Below are 18985 nucleotides of genomic sequence, written 5' to 3' on the forward strand. Positions count from 1 at the left end.
TAATGGAGTCCTTTGTCTCAGTTAGTAAGGCACTCCTGCAGGAGCAGTAAGTGAGGATTGGAGGGGATTTCTGCTCCACAGGAGGGTAAGAGGGCTTTGGGAGGGGAGAATCCTTCCAACCCTGCCGTGGATCTGCCGAGCAAATCAAGACAGCAGGCGATGCTCCAGCACAATCCTCCCCAGCCTTGTCACTGTCACTGAAGCGGGGAGGGAGGGAGAGTGTGCCGTTCTTTCTTACTTGCTGTGCCTTACATGATGTGAGCTGTGTTGGCTTACGGGGAACTCCGGGGCATGCCCTTATTTATTTATTTATTTATTTATTTATATATATTTGCCATGCCCTGCAGTGCGATCCAATATATCGGTCGAACCGGTGAATACAATGCTGTATTAAAAATATAATTAAACCGAAAAATGCGTTTGCACATGTGGGCTGTGGGCTGCACACGTGCATGTATTTGCTATTTCCCACTGTCTTTCGAGGCAAGCTATGCCCTCACGTTGTCAGGTAAGGTCATGTAAAGAACACCTCACTTTAGATGCTGTTAATTATGCAAGAGTGTGGTCAACTGGTATCAGTTGGGAAGGTCTTTCTCTCTTTATACATTAAAGGTCATGAAACTCCCCACATTCTGGTCTGTGTTTGTTCTGTGTTAGCACCAAATAGCTCGTGTTTTTTGTGGTTTTGTGATGCTGCAGATGCTTTGTTGACATCCTGTTTGAGGTTAAAACTACCTTTATAAGTCTTCAGATTTTGCAGTTGTCAGTACATTGGCATTAAAAGGAGGCGTATTGACACACGATGTGTTTACATACACTCTGCACGCTTAGATATATTCTGTACGTGTTTGCCCGTACGATGTTTTTGCTGATGTCTCCATATTGCAGCCCCTAAGCGAGGGTGTCTGTTTCACCTAATTGAAGGTCAATATTTGCATGAGCATTCCTACAGACAACTTTCCTAGCTCGGCCTAGACAGAAGACAGACCGACTGCTGTACTTCAATAAAATCAAAGTGCCTGTCATATTCCAGTCTAACACTGTCAGATGTATCTCTTCACGCTACATTGGTGCCGTTCCAAAGCAAAAGGTCTTTCCTTGCTTGCAATAATTGCAGGAGATAGAGGGGGAAAAATCTTCCTGGTTTGATTTTGTCGAACAGGTTTGATTTATTTAGGGAAGGTCTAAAATTTGCAAAGATTATAGGTTATTTTGTTAAATATGTCCAGGAACTGATTCAGAGGAACTTCTTTTTTTCACCTGGATAATTCAGCAAACTTGTGGCAATGAAATAAATCCAAAAAATGTGAAAACAAAACTCTTGTTTTTGTAGCACAGCTTTGAGTCACTGTTTTTAATAGTCAATCTAAGTCGAGCTAAGCTTTTAAAATAGCTCCACGTGATCAACAACCCCATGTTTTCCACAGGCAAACAGAAAAATTATCACCCTGGCTGTCGTTTGTAAAATTCCACCAGTCCACAGACCCGTGTTTTCCTGTTTATTGAGGAATTAGCGTTATTATAGGTGTGCTTCACTTTCTGGCTTGGCCTCTGAATGAAGTGGGAGCTAAACAGTGGGCTTGCTGACACTCTGATTGTCTAACTGCTTGCATTTTGTTGCCTCATTTTAGAAGCAGATGGGTGCAGTTTGGCCCTCAAAACCTTGGGCTATGACAGAAATCTGTTTGTCTTCTTAGCCTGAAATAATGTTTTAGTTTCTTGTTTGTTTGGTTTTTTTTAAGTTTAAATTTTAAATTTCAGGTCTCAGAAACAAAACCACATTTGCTTTTTTTAGTTGTCTGTGTGAAAAGCCTCATAAATCCTTACTGAGACGAGTTTATCCGTCAGCCTCAGAATTAACCAGAAGGCCTGGAAGTATGTCCACAACACGCTGTGGCCTTAGTGAAGTAATCTCATGACACATTTGTGACACACTCTGAGTGGATCAGCAGTCAAAGCATGAACCCCATTGTTAGGGGAGGTGTGGAAAGAAGGAAGAAAACTGTCTTTTATATTTTGGCTCTTTTTTTGTTACACAATTCCATAAATATTTCTTTCTGCACTTATCACAATGACCACGAGGTATTTGTCACACACACACACACACACCCCACTGTCTGTACCATGCTTCCTCTAGAAACTTCCTCACCCCGGGAGAGGATCCTCCCTTCCCTCTCTCCCGCCTCCTGCCAGTGCAAAACCCCAGAGCTGCTGACACAGACTCACCCAGCATAATTGGGAAAATAAACAGATGATAGAAAATGAAAAAAATGTTTATCCACAACTGGATGCTAAAAGTCTCGGCTTTCCCGGGAGCAAAGATGAATGAGATGTGGGTAAAGTTGGGAGGAGACCCCTCCCAAAAAACAGGGCAAACTGTGGAGGCTGAAAATCCTGCAAAATAAATCTATCCATCCATTCCTCATTCACCCCTTTTAAAGGATTTGCAGTACTATTCAGCTAGCGGCACGCAGCGGTGAAATTAAATTAACTGTGTGTTATAAGTCAAGTCATAATTAAGGATTTGCCACCATAACAAAAGCAGACGACTGCGGGAGACATGAGAGCGTTTATTTTTGGAGGGAAAAGACAGAGATTGCTGTAGGAAGCTCTTCCTAAGTCTGAGATGTTACAGTGGTTTTTATTACATAATCCTGCTGTCCTCAACAACCTCAAACAGTCAGCAGTCCCAATGTTTGCACCCAGGTAGTCCCCCACCTCCTCCCTTTTTTTTCTCCCAGCTTTGCTCTGTCAGCACAGTGCTAGGGAGCAGCCCCAGCTTAGTCACTGCAAACGCTGTTTTTTTTTTCTCATCAACATTCTGCAACTCTAATATGCTTAATGGCAGTGCCCTTTTCCTCTGAGGACCCCCACCTCCTCCGCCCCGTGTCTTCTATGTCAGCTTAATGACAGGTTTCCCAGCCAGGAAAGAGGCCAGAGTTAAAGGAAAAGTTGGGTCATTAAAGCAGTCTTACACCGTCACAGGGGTCCTCTGGCTCAGTTGGATTCATGCCATATTTCAGTCTGACACCAGCTTCCACAGAGAGTGCTTGAGATGCATGGCTGGAAGCATGCGTTGAAGTGAGAGACAGAGGGTCCAGAGTCCTCTTCTCTTTGTTTCGCCAGGCCCAGTCTCTGTTTCGCACTCTCTCAACAGCCTCCAGGTTTTAGTGGTATGCTCACAGCAAATCTGAGAAGCTGATATTCACGAGCTGGATTTGCAGGGGCTGGATTCCCACTCGCAGCCCCCTAAGTAGAGTGTCCATTACTGTGGGAGTGCCTAAATAACACTGAAGAAGGAGATCAGGAGAAACCCTAGTGAGGGTTTGGGATAGAGAGGACGGGGGCTGGAGGGTGTAGAGTGGAGAACTGCATTCTCCACTGAGATTGTAAACCCGGACTGAAATTGTTCTGCAGGATTTGATGGTTAGGTGCATGGTGTGCACTGTCTTATGAGTGCGAGCTGTGCGTGTTGCAAGGATAGAAACTCCCTTTCACTGGTTACAGTTGTAACTATTGTTCACGGTGAGCATGGCAAAACACGTGTCATAGGTTCACTGCTGTTTTCACCAAGAAGTTGAAAACGTTTTTTTCTTTTCCTCAACTTTTTCTTCTTTCTTTCTTCCTTTTTTTTGATCATGAAGCACAAAACCCAGGAGCTGTGGTTTGTTTTGTTGAGGGTACCGGTGTTTTACCCCATCAATCTATGTAATGCACAGTTTATTGCTTTTCTGTGTAACTACAGTGTTATCAGATTATCCCCAGTGCAGTTTTTCATGGTGAATAGTGTGCTGCATTGTATTCTGCCTCTCATTTGCCAAGGCCTGCTGCCTGTGTGTCATCGAAACGCGCCCGAACAGCGACGTTATCATTTTAAAGCCAAAGGTTGTAAAATGCAGCAGGTTCTTCTATGGGTGGGAGTGCAGTAACTTTCTACTGTAACTGCTTAACACCCTGTTACTGAAACCGTACAATTCTTCCGTCCAATCTTTTTCAAATTTTTTAGAAAGTTAAGATTCATGCCGAAGCTGACAACACATGCTAAACCACAGTTGAAATACTCACAGGCTGGGCAGGTCTGCAAACTTGTCTGGTTTTCATTTTTTTATCTATCAGTTTGTGTTTTTGGTATCGGTACAGGAAGTGTTCTCACTGACTTTCAATCAGTCGTTACTCGTCCACTTGTCTTTCGCTCCATCTTCTCAATCAGAGCCTCCTTGATTTTGCCGTTTTTGCAGAGAAACTGTTTAACTTCAATGGTATGCACAGTCGAAGGTTGTTTTTTTTTTTGAGTCAGACTGCTACAGTAATGAAAGTTATCCTATCTGAGAGTCGGCAGATTCGATTTTCTGTCTTTAGATTAGATTTTCACTCTCAGTTTAGCTGCTCACTGGAGGGCACATCTTGCCATTTGTTTGAATTTTGTGGGTTCAGACTTATGACTTGCTCATCAGCTTTTTACATGGTCTCTAAACAAGTTTCTGTACTTTTAGAAAACTCCGTCCATCTGTTACAGGAGTACACGGCCCGTTCTCATCTTTTACTCTTTTCACCGATGACATTAGACACTTCAACCAAAATAGGCCTCATTTTGATTGAACTGATTTGTTTTTTAAAAAATGCGTTTAATCTAACTCAGTTTATGTGCTTTCTTTTAGTCGAAACTAGACTGGATCTGCAGAAGCTGACCATAAAAACCAATGAGTTAAACATGCTCTTCATCAGGGTTTCCCTTATTTTTCAGCTTTCTAGAAAATGAACAGACTTTAGCGACTTATTGATTGTTTAGCTTGTAGTGTGAATGCAAACACTTACAGACTGAAAAGAAGACAGAAAATCAAGTCGGTATCTTTTAATCTTTGTTCCATGTTCTCCTCCTCACAATATTGACACTCTGGCAAACACCGCCTTACTGCATTATACGTAAATACTTTATTCAGCTAGAAGAGTAACCTTCACACCATGCAGTAAACCTTCAAGGCTGCATGATGACTAAAAAAAAAGTTGATCTAAATCTAATATCAAAAATAGCTCCTCCTCAAATCAAGGGCACAGATTTGTTTTGTAAATTTAGAGTTTGTTGAGTTTTCTAAGAGGTTCATCTGAAAGTGCTCTCCGGGTCCAGCAGTGTGAACTGGAATGGGGAAAATTAAATCAGACAATCTGTCCGGCGTGCATGAAAAGGTATCTCCTCCTGTCCAACTATGATATAAAAGCTTAGAATGTAACTTGTTACATGGAAGCCATCCAGTTAGAGGTTTTCTTTTCCTTAGAAGAGCAGCTCAACAGTTTGGAAACACACTTATGAGCCTTCAGTGGATATTTAAAGTCAGAGTCGTTTGTTGTGGTAAAATGCTTTAGTATAATACAGACACACAGTCAGTCACAGCTCTGTCCAGTAATAAAAACCTGCCTGATTTTTAAACAGGTTAAACAAATCACTGTTTTAAGGAGATACCTCATCAGCTTCGTGAGAGGTGCTGAAACTGAAACAGCCCCTCTGACCTTTGTACCCTTTTAAGCTGATTGGCTTTAAGCTGTAGCCTCATGTTCAATGGTTAGATATGAGCGTGGTGTCATGTTTCCTGAAACCGCTTTAACCACATGTTCAGTCTGGAAGACACCTGTCAGCTTATCACGCTGAGCTTCACCTCTCAGTTAGCCTGCCATCCAATTATTGTTGAGCGTGCAGGATTTCCCCATCATCCAGTGATGATTTTAACCATCTTTTTTGATTCATTTCTCACCGCTCTCTCTACAGTTTATGCTGCACAGAGCTTTGCTCCTTCACCTGGTCTGTGAAACTCCATGGGGATCTCTGATTGGTTGCTATTTATAGAACTCTGTCCCTAAACACTTTGATTTAATCTGCAGGGTCAGAAAAGCCTCTGTGTTCATGCCACTAAGTATCTATGTACTTATTTAAAAGGTGCACTGTACGCAAAGCAAATGGTGCCAAGCAGCTAGTTTCTTCCAAATTCTCCAGTGGAACTGAAGTGTCACATTTAAACAGGGAGATGTACCAGTCTGAGTTTTGTGACTTGCATTGTCAAGGTGTTGTTTTCAGGTGTTGTTGGTCCTGTGTTAAACTGCAGTAAGGTAATTGGTTACGATAGCATTTAATTAATTGGTGATAGAATTGATACTTTTGCTTCGTCGTGCACTCTATCACGCTCGATTCTCACAGAAAACATCTGAGCGGTAACATAATGATCCGCTGTGTGTATACTGAGACAGAGAAACCTGTGAAGCCCGGCTTAGGGCAAGTTCAGAGACCGTGCTTCAACCTGGATTGGATGACAAATCAGCCGTACATAACCAGAGAAGAACTAGCAGGAAATCAATGTGTCTGTCCACCTATCCTACATCAATACAGTGTCTCATTTGCTCACCATGTGCCTGTTGTTCTTGCTGTCTTTCTCTCCTTCTTGTTCTTTCCCTTTTTCCCCCCCTCTCATCCTCTCTCTATTTTCTCGCTCTCTCTGCAGTGTGGTTCTTTGAAAGCACACTGCAGACAGCATCTCTATTTTAAGGACACCTTTGTTTCTCTGCTTTGTATTCAAATGATCAGGCTCGCAGGCAGAAGGATGCAACTCTGGAGACGGGAGGGATGGAGGGAGAGGAGGGAGAAGAGGTGGCGAGTTGGCTTTTGGAGTCAGGTTTCCCTTAGAGCAGATCTTTATGGGCCGATAACAAATGGAGGAATGCACAGTTAATACCCCTAAAGCGGGTCACATGACCTTTGGGCTCAATTACCTCCAGTTTAGGTGGTCAGGAGAGAGAATAATGCTCATCTACAACGAGTGTGTCACATACCGTAAACGCACATTATGACGCTTCACACACAGAAGCAGCGTGTGTTTGTAGCGATACCGCTGCGTTACCGTGTGTGGCCATCCCAAATGGCCAAACTAGACTGTTCATCCCAGCGAGAGTGAGCGTAGCCAATGACATATTTCTGTCTGTCTGGGGCATTTGGTTTGCAGTAGTTTTTTCACCTACAGCGTAAACAAAGGCATCACACATAAATTCTGGATCTCTCACACACTTGTTAATAGCATATTACCTCCGTAAAGTAGCACTCGAGTTTTGGTATTGGAATGAGAGACAAGTGCAAGTGTTTGCTCATTGCTGGCACTTTGTTTCTAAGCAGCGTGCAAGTGTTGACACACTCATCTTGACATCTTAATTCTTCCTACCACGTGTTTACAGTACAGTAAAGCTATGTTACTTTAGCTCTCTAGGGTTTTCAGCTGGAAAGACGAGATGAACGAAGGGAAAGCAGCACGATGATTATGCACGTTTGTTCTCATTAAACCTTCAGTATATCCATATTCCATCTGTCTTGTGTTATCAGACTGGATATGATTTAAATTCGAGCAAAAACGACAAGCTTTCCAGTTGAAAACTTACAGTATAGTGAGATAAAAACATATCAGGGCAGGTAGATGCTTTATTTGATGCTGTGGTTTGGTTTAAATACAATCTGAATACATTTCTTTACTTTCAGTGCAATGGTGGTCAAATATTTCTGTATTTATTCATTGTGACAATTGTTCTTCACCTTGCTAGTGTGCAAGGAGTGTGACAGATTGGTGACCTGTCCCAAGGTCTCGCCCTATGGTAACTTTACCCTCCCTCGGACCTTAAATTGGATACGCTGAAGCTGGTTGGACTGATGGATGTTTGTGGGCATCATTCAGTTTTCAGGTTTTGGAAAGGTGGTTTGTGGCATTTGATCTCAGATGTTGAGGATGGGGGGTAATGCTGGCAGCATTACTGCTCACGGAGCTGGGAAAATTAAAAATCTCATCACTGTCACTCATAATTACTTAAGGGAAAAGTAAAAACTTATAACACTTTTCTGCATCTGTACATTCTGCAGATTCAGTATTTCATTACTCCACACAGAAAACGCGCAGTTTGACTTTTTGTCTCGATTTCCGTGCGTGATTGACTAACTGTTTCATTCAGACTGGGGGCATTGGCCTCAAGACACAGCGGCTGAATATTGTAAACGCATTTGACAGCCTTTTAAAGTTGGTCTCAGATGGCAAATAGATCGTTGAGGACAGGTTGTAGGCACTTTCCGAAAACATGAAATGACCACATGCGAGAGCTTCTCTCTCTCTCTGTCCCTGCCTTTCTCCTACGCATTTGCACATTCTGTTCTTCTCTGTCTTGTTATTCTGCGTCTCGCACTCTTTCCTTCTCTCTCCATAACACACACCTCCACTTTCAGAGAAATAAACACACAAACAGACGGGTTATGGCACACGGCGTTTGTATATAAGCGCATCGGGTCTGGAGGCTGACGAGGCGTTGATGCGTCAGGAGAGGCTATGTTGACAGGCCACTAATGCAGCGTGGCACCAAGCAGAATGGTCAGCAGGGCCTCGCAGTGGAGGAGGGAGAGTAAACTGTAAACCGACACTTAGACTGAATGGAGTTGTTTGTCACTCTGGGTAGCAATTACTTGGCCTGGGCTAGCTTTGAGTAAACTCCCTGATCAGAAGAATGCCCTTCTGCCAACCCAGCAAGAGGAAGGTGGGGACCGAGGTTTACTGTGTTAATACTTTCTGTAGGCCGACTGTCATGTTTGAACACACTCAGGGTGAGCGTCCACCTGTTGACTCTTCCCCCGTGTCTGTGTTTGCGCAGGCCTCAGTAAAAGCACGAGCAGCTCCAGCACGGCGGCGTGAATTAACAAAATAACCGCTTACTTAGATGTGCAGATAAAGCTTGACGCCGGGTCACGCACCAAGCAGCCAGCGCTAAGTTGTACCTGTTGCAGCTTCACACAGGATGCAGTACAGCAGCTGCAAAAAGAGGAACTAGCACAGGCTTTTCCATCGCTGGGGAACAATCCACTTGGGTGACTTCATAGAGAAAAATAGATCAATTCAGCAAAAACAAAAGTAACCGCACCAAGGGATCGCTGTCACAAGATAACAAATCGCTTGATGTGGGAATCTATAAACGCAATCAGGGTACTCTTTGACTATAGCATATTTCCCCCCTCATTGTTGGATAATCTGAGCACTTTCTAACCTTTTTATACAGGTACCCTGCCAACAGATTAAGGTGGATGCTTTTCGCGTGCTCGTCACATGGCTTTAGTACCAAGAGCTGCATCTTTGTCCCCTTTCCTTTCAATTAACTAGACACCTTCATCTCATCGCAGGTTTGCCTCGAGCCAACACTTTTTAGTTCGCACCACGACTAAGAGAGCAAATATAAAGCAGCCAAGTGTGAACGGCGGGTACGGTGGGCTGCGTGGGAGACTGTGCACTGTGATCTTGACATCCACGCATCACTGAAACTTGTGAGCGCAGGGAGGACAGCTTTTGAAAATGTCAGTTCCTCTTTCTATATTTATCTGCTCAAGCTAACCCCTCCCTCCCTCCCTCCCTGCGTCCCTCCACAATGCTTTGTCACTCTTTTATTTCATTTGCATGCTGCAAATTATGCATTCAGATGTGTGGCACTGAGCTGTCCGAAGGCAGGTTTTGGTTTTTTTTTTTTTCTGTTTGTTTCACTTCTGTTACAGTAACTCCCCATTCAGCTACAATGCGTTTGCTCGCTGTGAAGTTGTTACATGTCAGAAGACCCTTTTTGCCTTTGAAGTGTGACTCAAAATGATCTCAGAAGACTTTTACTAATACTTTGTAGCTATATAATAACCGGGTTTACCCATTACACTAGAAATTGCAAATGATATATTGCCTCTATATATGGTAACACTTACCAATGAGGGGCTTTGCTCAGCACTAAGCTACTTTCCATAATCACTACCCTCCGCAGCCATGCGGACGCAATTTCCTGGTAGCTGTCCTCACAATATAAAGTTTACTTTGTCAGATATGTAGACACTGGCATTTAATGATGCTACAGCACCGTGGAAAAGAAAAAGATAATGAGTGTGTTGTGCGTGGCTAAGTTGAGAAGTAACATATCCAAGGAGTTTACCTTCTTTTGTTTCTTAGGAGAGGACTAGCCAGCAAGAAAGGGATTCATTATTATATTATTTAATATTTATATTATTTATTTAAAAAATAAATTGCAGAGGTGCTAAGTGGGAAAAAATGGCTATGAATGCTCTGCAGGATCAGATATCACATCTGCTCAGGGTATGTATCGATCGGCATTAACAAAAGACTTGCATGTTCAACTCCATTAGCTGGCCGCTTGGTTCCCTTTCTGTAACTGCTCACTATAAGATCAATGGAGGTTTTGGGTTTTTTGATGCTTTGGGTTTATAAATTTGGCTTTGCTACACTATATGGACAAAAGTACAGCTATTAATCTTTGAATTCAGGTGTTTTCAGTCCCATTGCCACTGAGTGTGTCTTTACAAACATTTGTGAAAGGATGGGTCAATCTAAAGAGCTCATTGGATTCAATTCAGTTCATTGGTGGCATAAAACTGATCATTTTCTTTAGATGTTGAAATGATTACAGCATCGTCTGCATACCTCAGGTTATTAATGAGGCACCACTGACCACAATTCCTGGCTTCCTTCAATCTCGCACATGATGTACTCACTTTACAGAGAAAATAGGCCAGGTGACACCACACACCCTTGCAGTACACCTCTTCTGATGTTGACAAATTCTCCAATTTCATCATTGCCTCTGATTGCCGGACTTTGTTCCTAGTAAAACTTCTCCATAATTCTGAGGTCTTTTCCATCATGGTTCAAAGCTAATAATAACTTAATCAAATGTTTATGACTGATGGTGTCAAAGGCCTTCACATAATCAAAACATAAGTACAGATCTTTTTGGACTTAAGTTGCTATTTCTGCAAGAATTCTCAATATTTATATAGCGTTTGTTGTTCTTTTGCCACCGTTGCAACAAGTCAGCTTGTGAAATTTGTGGTATATTTTCAAGGAGAATCATTTAGGAATTGCAGCAACTCAGCTACAAAGTGACAGATACTGTAAAATTACAGAGCGGGGTTCACCGAGTGCGTAAATGTTACCAATGCTTTGTCATCTCAGTAACTGCTGACTTCCAGAGCTCCTCTGGTATTAACATCAGAACAGAAACCGAGTGCAGTGAGCTTCATGGTGTGACTTTCCATGCTCCTATAGGTGTAGCATGTAGGTGGAGCAGCACTTCTGTCAATATAGTTTATTTCCTTAATCCTGTTGAATGCCAACAAGTGGGTGCCCTCGGGAAAAACATGTCCAAAATAGTTATGTTGACAGTTTGTTTTAGATTTATGGATATTTTTCATCGATCAGATATTTATTGATTTAAACCACACATTTATTTTGCTGCTTCAGGTTATATTATCAGCCACCACTGGTGGAAGGCACACAAATCTCCTATTGAACTCTTAGTGGAGATGCAAACTGTTTGATTGGCCCATCTTCTGAAAAATAGTACTGTGGTCCAAATGTGCTAAAATGTAGCAATTTCATGTTTTCAGAAAGTGCCTACAACCTGTCCTCGACATCCGAATTATATCGCATCAGCATCTTAGTTTGAGATGGATGGATGGACATTTAGAAATGGATGTTGGACATTGCATTTTAAACTTTGGGTATCATGTTAACTGCTGGAGCCTTTGTATGTGGATATCTCCAGGTACAGTTTCCTTTGCTTCCCTCCAGCTTAAAGGGATGCAGGTTACTGTCGCTGCACGCAGCCCTGAATGTCAGAGCAGTGAACAGGGCAGGCAGCAGATTATCATCACAAAGCATGTATAACATTATTTAACACAGGTTAATTGAAGATTCTAAATCGGCCATATGCGTGGATGTAAGCCTGAATGACTGTGTTACTCTATAATGAGCCAGTGTTCATTGCCCAGGAGGTACCCAACCCCTGGCCCATCGTCAGCTGGGAAAGGCTTTAACTCCCCTGCCACCTTAGTGGGATAAGCAGTTCAGAGAATGGATGCATGTTTACACTAAGCCAGGGATTGTCCAGCAATCCTTTTTCCTTTTAAAATGACTCCATTTGACCTCAGCTGAGCAGTGCTCACTGTTTATTGGAGTCCTACAGTCAGGAGTATAACCTGACGTGTGGCCTGTCAGAGATATTGCTGTGATTAAACTTGTCATACAAAGTTTATATTCTGAAGTGGAGGCTGAGCATGAAACAGTGACATAGTCAGAGTGTATTTTTCTGACTAATGACCAGATTTAGTGGTTCAGTTCTCAAAAGACACTCATCTTCTTTGTTTTTTTTTGTCTTCCAAATATAAACAAACAGGTAGATCAACACCGAGCCACAGCAGCTTTTGTAGACTAGGTACGCTCCCTCTTTAAATGGCTCTTATTTCTATCATAATACCACAGCTTTATGGACAGAGGGGGTCAGTTTACTGGAAGACCACACGTCTGAAATAATCTGCCCTCGGAACAGAGAGAACCCTCTCTACATACTACCGTATTTGCCCATTTTACTGCCTATGTCTGCAGTTTATGAGGTGAAAGTCCAAAAATATGTCATCTGTATGGTTGTCTGTAAATGCGCAAACCACTCATTTGGTCTAAATTATAGTCTGCGGCCGCTTCAAGACAGCACAGTGTTTCTTATAAAGCACAATGTTTGCATTTTAGGTGTTGCTTGTCCCTGCTTTATGTTATATATGAAGGTGTCTGCAGTACACATGAAGCTGCCTCATGTGACCGTACCACAGGGGAGCCTTTGTTTCCATTTACTGTAAATGAGCGCAGCTTTGCATACTGTACGTCTCGCTTGCTTTGGGCCAGTGGGTAGTATACGGTTACCATTTATTATAGCATAATGAAAGCTTTATGTCCCACCTTCACAGTTGCTGCATTTCCCATTTTAATTCACTTTTCAAAATATGATCTCTCCTGTACTCCTTAAGCCATCCTAGCTTTCTTACTTGCTCCAAATCCAACTGTTTATCTGCTGCTCGTTCCCTGGCCTCGCTAATCGTTGGGTTTGCGTAAAGCGAGTTCCCTGTCAATCACTGCCATAGTGGCAGTTTTGTTCCCGGGCGTCAGCCTCCACCCCCGCCATCCCCACCTTCCCGTCAGAAGTCTTCAGTCTTAGGAACAGAGGACAAAGGGATGACGGATGGGTGAAGGTCCCTCACAGGGAAGTACAGTATAGAAGGTGCGTGCTGTTAATGGTGACAATGAGCACATTCAGGGAGACACAATACAGTGCCTCGGCCAGCAGCCTGTGAGAGTAGCCCAGCATCAGGCCAGCACAGTCCCCCTACAGCAGTCAGCCGCACATAGCCAGGGGTAATCACCAAGTCCTGAACAAAACTCCTATTGAATGCGACCAAATAAAACAAGAGAGGAAACACGAACCAGAGGAGGAAGAATGGGGAGACATGTGGACAATCCAGCCGTGGTGCATGTGGAAGAGGTGAAGTAAGCAAAAATTTAAAAAAAAAAATGTGAAGAGGGGAATAAAAAGATGGTGTGTGGCAGAGAAGGTTGAAAAGAAAAGCATAAAAAGAAATATGGAGAGCAATTAGAGCTGGAGACAATCATCTTTTTTCCTTTTGATTCCTCCTGTCACCAGGCTGTGAATCCCAACCAGGTCAGCACGTGTTGCTGGCCTGTATGGATCCATGTTCTCTCTGCCTGCCTTCTGATCAGCGGGCCAGCCATCCGCTCGTTCTGTGTGCCGGCTCGACGCCGTGCGAGTGTGTTTATTTTAGAGTGTGTGACTCACACTTCCTGTGCTCTGCCAGTGAGGCAAAGCTCTGTGGAACAGCAGGACCTCCGTTCATTCTAAATTCTCTCTTTCTCTTTCTGTTTCTCTCTCTCCCTCTCTCCCTCGTGTTGCACTGCTGATAGGCCTAGCCCGAGTTCTGCGTAATGCGGGGGCTTGCTTGAATGGATGCCACTCTGGAATTCATTTACAGATGCGGCACAGTGGCACTCTGGCTGGAACTGGAAGGTTTACGTAAACGAGACACGTCCATGTCAGCAAAAGATTTGTCACTTAGGAACGAAGGCTTCTGCTGTGGCACAGTTGCCACTACAATAAGATAAGTTTGTAGATAAGGAGGTGATAATTGCAAGGAATCGCCTCCAGGGCTCTGTGTTGCAGGGGAAAACCCCGTGCAAGACCTGTTTGTAATCCTGTCTGTCGGCGGTGTGCCACAGCCGCGCAATGTGACGAGTTAAAGCAACAGCAGCAGACGATCCTGTCCTGATCGTGTAAGCCGGAGGGGTTTGGTTTCACTGTGACGGTTCTGTTGGCACTAAGAAATGTGGCAATTAATGATGTTACTGCAATGAGGTGGGTTTTTTTTCAGATGCTCTGTGAGTGTGAGTCGGCTTTAGTTTTTTCTCGCCACATCTTTTTCCTCCTCCCTTTGCATTTGTACAGTGGAAACATTCATTTAGTGTCTTTCTCGCTCCCTCGTTCTCCATCTCTCCTTTTTTTGCTTCACCCCAAGCCTCTCTCTCTCTCTCTCTCCCTCTCTCCCCCTCTCTCTTGCCGTCTCTCACTGCAATACACCCACTCAAACAGTCATATCCGCTCTCACTCTCTGGCTCTCCCAGCTTGTCTCACAGTGCCTGTGAAGCGTCTCTAAGGGGGAAGACCAGACTGCTCTGTCAGGTAATCTAAACTCTGTCTGTTTCTTTCCCTTTCACGCTCTCTCTCTTTCTCTATATGCACCCCACTCACCCTGTCTTTTTCTTCCAGCCTTCCTCTCTTATTTTGATCCATCTAATCCATTTAATCTTCCCCGTTTCACCTTCTCTTTCCCTCATCATTACTTTAGTGTACTTGTTAGCCACAGTAAACAGGCTAGTTAGTTATTAAGAGTCACATTGTTGGTTATTGTGTTTGAAATATTTTTTATTGCAAATTTAAAAGTTTGGTTTCATATTTTTGAGCAATCAAGAAGAAGAAGAGCTTTTTTTTTAGTTGAAGGATTCAAGTAGTTGTCAATAAGTCTTTTCTGTGGTTAAAGGACATTAATAAGAAACTGAGCAAATTACAGTATGCAGACATTACGATGCAAGTTACAGATTTAGTTAATGTCAGAGTCTCCCTCACCATCCGACTCTCTGAGGAAATTTTGTGGGAAAGTGGATGTAAGTGTAGGTTGTCGCCAATCAGAGGTAAAGACTTCTGAGTCAAATTCTGGGTTATAATTAAAACTGAATCGCTACAAAAGAAAGAGATTATTTAAATCTGAGAAGGTGTCAGCCATAAATAAAACAATGAAAACCTGGCAGCCTGCAATTAAGCCCAAGTTGTAGTCAGTTAATTGTTGTGGTTGATTTTTGTGACCAGAGCGGCAGATTTTTTGCTGCCAGAGATGTAATTCAAACACGGAGGTGTGCATTACCCAGCTGAGCTCTCCCTTGTTTGATTTAAAGACCGGTATTGACCTGCAGTTCACTGGCTTGTGTTTAATCAAAATGAACACGGCGACAGTTTGTGAACTGCCAGTCTCATTGAAGCCCTGCGAAATCCTTCTCTACACCCAGAGGTACGGCGATCCCAGCACGTCCCGCAAAGAGCTCAGCGAGGGAGAGAGTGAGTGAGTGAGTGAGGACTCTGGTATGTGGTGTTTTGTCAGACAGCGTTCTCCTTAGCACGCGGCTGACAGCGCTGATATCCCTTGGCGAGTGTGATTTTCAGCATCCGTGGGTTTTTTTCTTTCCCTCCTGTCTGTCAAATCGAACTATTCCTGCCTACGTTTCTGCGGTTCAGGTTATTGTAGCATTTTGGGTCCAAGTTTGACCGACAGGTTTTGGTGATGATGGCAGGAGTATTAGGACTTTTCTCGTTTTCCAGTTACCTTACAATTTTGGGAATGCAGTAAAACTTCTGCGAATGCTGAAAATGATCAATTATTAGTTCAAGCTGTCACTAAAAAGAGGTGGGTCAGGGGTGGGGGGGGTGGAGTTAGATGTCAAGGGTCATGCCAACTTGTCAGTGCGTGCACAGGCCAAGCAGTACCTCTCCTCACTTCCTGCTGCCAGTGTGCGTCTGTAGTCAGAGAGGATGCTGGGAGATAAATTTAGACCTCCAGCTCCCTCTCCATCTGCCATTGCTCAGAGTAGGCTGGTTTCCATGGGAACCTGCACCAGGCTGCTGCCAGTAAGAAAGAATGGGATGGGGTGAGATCTGTGTGTTTGTGTGTTTGAAGGGTATGACAGCAGATTTTTTTATAGACAGCACGTAAAAAGGTTTATTAGTTATCAGAGTGCAAAGTATTCCTATATATTAATCTTATCCGTCATAACCAGCTACATGAATACGTCAGAGTCTCGATGAGGATATGACGAAGGAACACAAAACGCTCCCCGTGGGTCAAGTTTGAACTTTTGACAAAGCTCCTGTGGTGGCTATTGAGCTAAGTAACGGATATGCTGAAAGTCAGAATGAAAGTTAGTTGCGTTGTTGTACATGTTAATCGAAACCAGTGCAGGAAAAATAAAGTAATTAAAGGACAAACATATTATTTTGCAGATATTTACTGTTATTTGAAAGACAATAATGTTTTTCTCTGGAATTTTAGCATTTACTTAAATATAGATTTTAAAAAAAGGTAAAGCTGCAATGTATAACCACAGCTAAGTACATGCATTTTCTGGTGAGGGTTTTACAGTTTTAGAAGTATAACTGCTGGGCAGAGATGATGAGTGGAGACAGGGTGTGACGGTGTGTGACAGCACGTGGGGGTGTGTGTGTGTGTGAAAGAGATGGAGTGTGAGCTCTTCCGTGTGTCAGGGCTCCCTTGGGTACCTGCAGCAACGTCTGTTTCTGCTGACAAAGCCCCTTTTGCATGTACACACATGCGCACGCACACACTCTGCACTCGTTGCTCACTCATTCTGCCCTCTCGTCTTTTTGAGCTGGCTGGTTATCGCATTTTTGGAGCAGATATAAAAAACTAGTCCACGCCACAAATCTCTGAATGCACCATGAGGCTGCTACAATGGTTCAGGACAGATGAAATCTTTTTTTTTTTTTTATCGGGGGGTGGGGTTTGATCTGACATCACTGATAAAAAGAATATAACACTGTATGACAGCTGCGCTGGCGACTTCCTGCTTGCACCTCAGTCTAGAAATAGAGCAAAGAACGACCTTGCTTCACCCTCATCAGTATGATTCAAGGTCTTAATGTGATTTTTTTTTTTTATTTTGTTAAGTACACTAGTGTATGTATTAGGATTATGAGGAAGGAAAACCCCTCATCAAACTGCAGGAGGATCGGTTGACGGTGGTAGGTCACCTCGGGGCGCTGCGGCTGATTGGTCGGTCAGATCTGTCAAAGTGGATTTGGGGCTACTGAGTATTATAAGGTATTGCTGTGAGGAGGGTAGTGCTGTTCACTGTATGTACTCTATAAGCGGAAGAGTCTGTGCGTCTGTGTTTGTGTGTTAGGGTTTAATGTAGCCTAGACTTTTGCATTCCTTTCCCTCGTCTTCCTGGGAAGGCCTTGACTGTGTGCTTCCCCATTCAAACCTGGCAGTCTAGACTGCCATGAATAATGTAAGCAGTGCTCTTCCCAACCTTAAAGCCTTCTAATTGCCCTGTTTAAGGGCTGCATCAACAGCTATGCTTGGGATCATTAAAACTACACCCTGATAGCCAACTACATGAAGAGAGACATTTATTACGACAGGGTTAAGGGAGGCTATTTGTCTGCTTTTCTCATGCTCAGTGCACAGAATCGTCCTTCTACACACTTTCTTTTAACTGTCTGTCTGGCTACATTTTCCTTATCCTTTTCTTTCTCTCTTTTCTTTAACCCACTGTATTTGTCATTTTTCTTTTCTTTTCTTAAGTGTGTCGGTATTTACCCTTCAGTCTGTCAACTCTTCATTTCCTCACAATCTAACTCATCTTAATTTATGCCTGGGGAGTATTGTGTCCCCATGCCTTAACACAGAAAAGCTATAGCTGAACCCTAGACAAAGTCCTCGCGTAAAGCTGAGAATATGGAAGCCAGAAAAGTGAAGATGGAGAATTTTAATGCTGTTTTGGTTTGTTATGTCGTGTAATTGCTGAGTGTTGATGGTGAAAGTCTGCTGTAATCAAAGCACTAGTCTGCTTAGAGAAACACACTGTACAGATAGATGATGGGCCCTTAGCAGATGTGTGGAAACGTGGAAATGGAGCTGAGAATCTGGCGAGCTTTTTTTTCCAGGAGGAAGAGTGATTCACTTTCTTTTTATTCCACTTTAAACTGGCTCTAATGAAGGCTGACTGTGCTGTGTTTTTCTAGACATATGGAGAGAGTAAAAGCGTAGCTCGTTATAAAGAGCTGTCATTGCTGCCTTGCCACCCCTGGCACCTTAAGCTGCAGTCTTCTGCAGGGTCTGTTTATTCAGCCACTGGATCACTGATTCAGTCTTTTCTCTCTTCCTCATTCCTCAGCTCTCTCCTTCCTAGTACTTTATATGCATGTATAATAGGAAATAGGTACATTTTCACCCCCTTTCAGTCGGTATCTGTGCGGCACATTAGGTGCATGCTGTCTGCACTGTTGCAGAGGTCTGCAGCTGTGAAGTGAACACACGTGGCGTTCTCCTTCAATGAGCACTGAAGCGCAGATTCCGACACAGGGAGTTGTAAGTACTATCAGCGTCTTAGATGGTGAATGATACTCTGGACGCGACTGTGCTGGGACTGTAAACAGTTGGGCACGGCTGCTCAGCAATAATGTTATGATTGGCTCAATCCATTCTCACAGTGTGTTTTGATTGGCACTGGTACAAGAATCCAATGTCTTGAGTTGAGATGGAGTGCAGGCTTGGCAGTAAGTGGGGAAATATTGCAGTACATACATCTTGATAAAATATGAAATTTCATCATAGCCTCATCTCTGACTCTCTGATGAGCTATACTTGGCTCCTCATAAACACAGCTTTTTAGTAGTGTAAGTGTGAAAGTGTAAGTGTGAAAGAGCAGACGAAAGGTCTTACAGGACCGTGTCACTGTAGACTCCATGCAAAGACACTACTCATAAACACTGCACCCTGGTGGCAGTGTAGTGCGAGAGG

At 43.3% G+C, this 18985-nt stretch overlaps 1 protein-coding gene across 3 annotated transcripts in view; it reads left to right on the forward strand.

Moving 5' to 3' along the window:
* The window catches only part of LOC116330240 (transcription factor HIVEP3), a 36904-nt gene that overhangs the window by 4073 nt on the left and 13846 nt on the right, over positions 1 to 18985 (forward strand). The gene's annotated exons all lie outside the window — the stretch shown is intronic.

Source organism: Oreochromis aureus, linkage group 11 (genome assembly GCF_013358895.1).
Source record: "Oreochromis aureus strain Israel breed Guangdong linkage group 11, ZZ_aureus, whole genome shotgun sequence".
Lineage (NCBI taxonomy): Eukaryota > Metazoa > Chordata > Actinopteri > Cichliformes > Cichlidae > Oreochromis > Oreochromis aureus.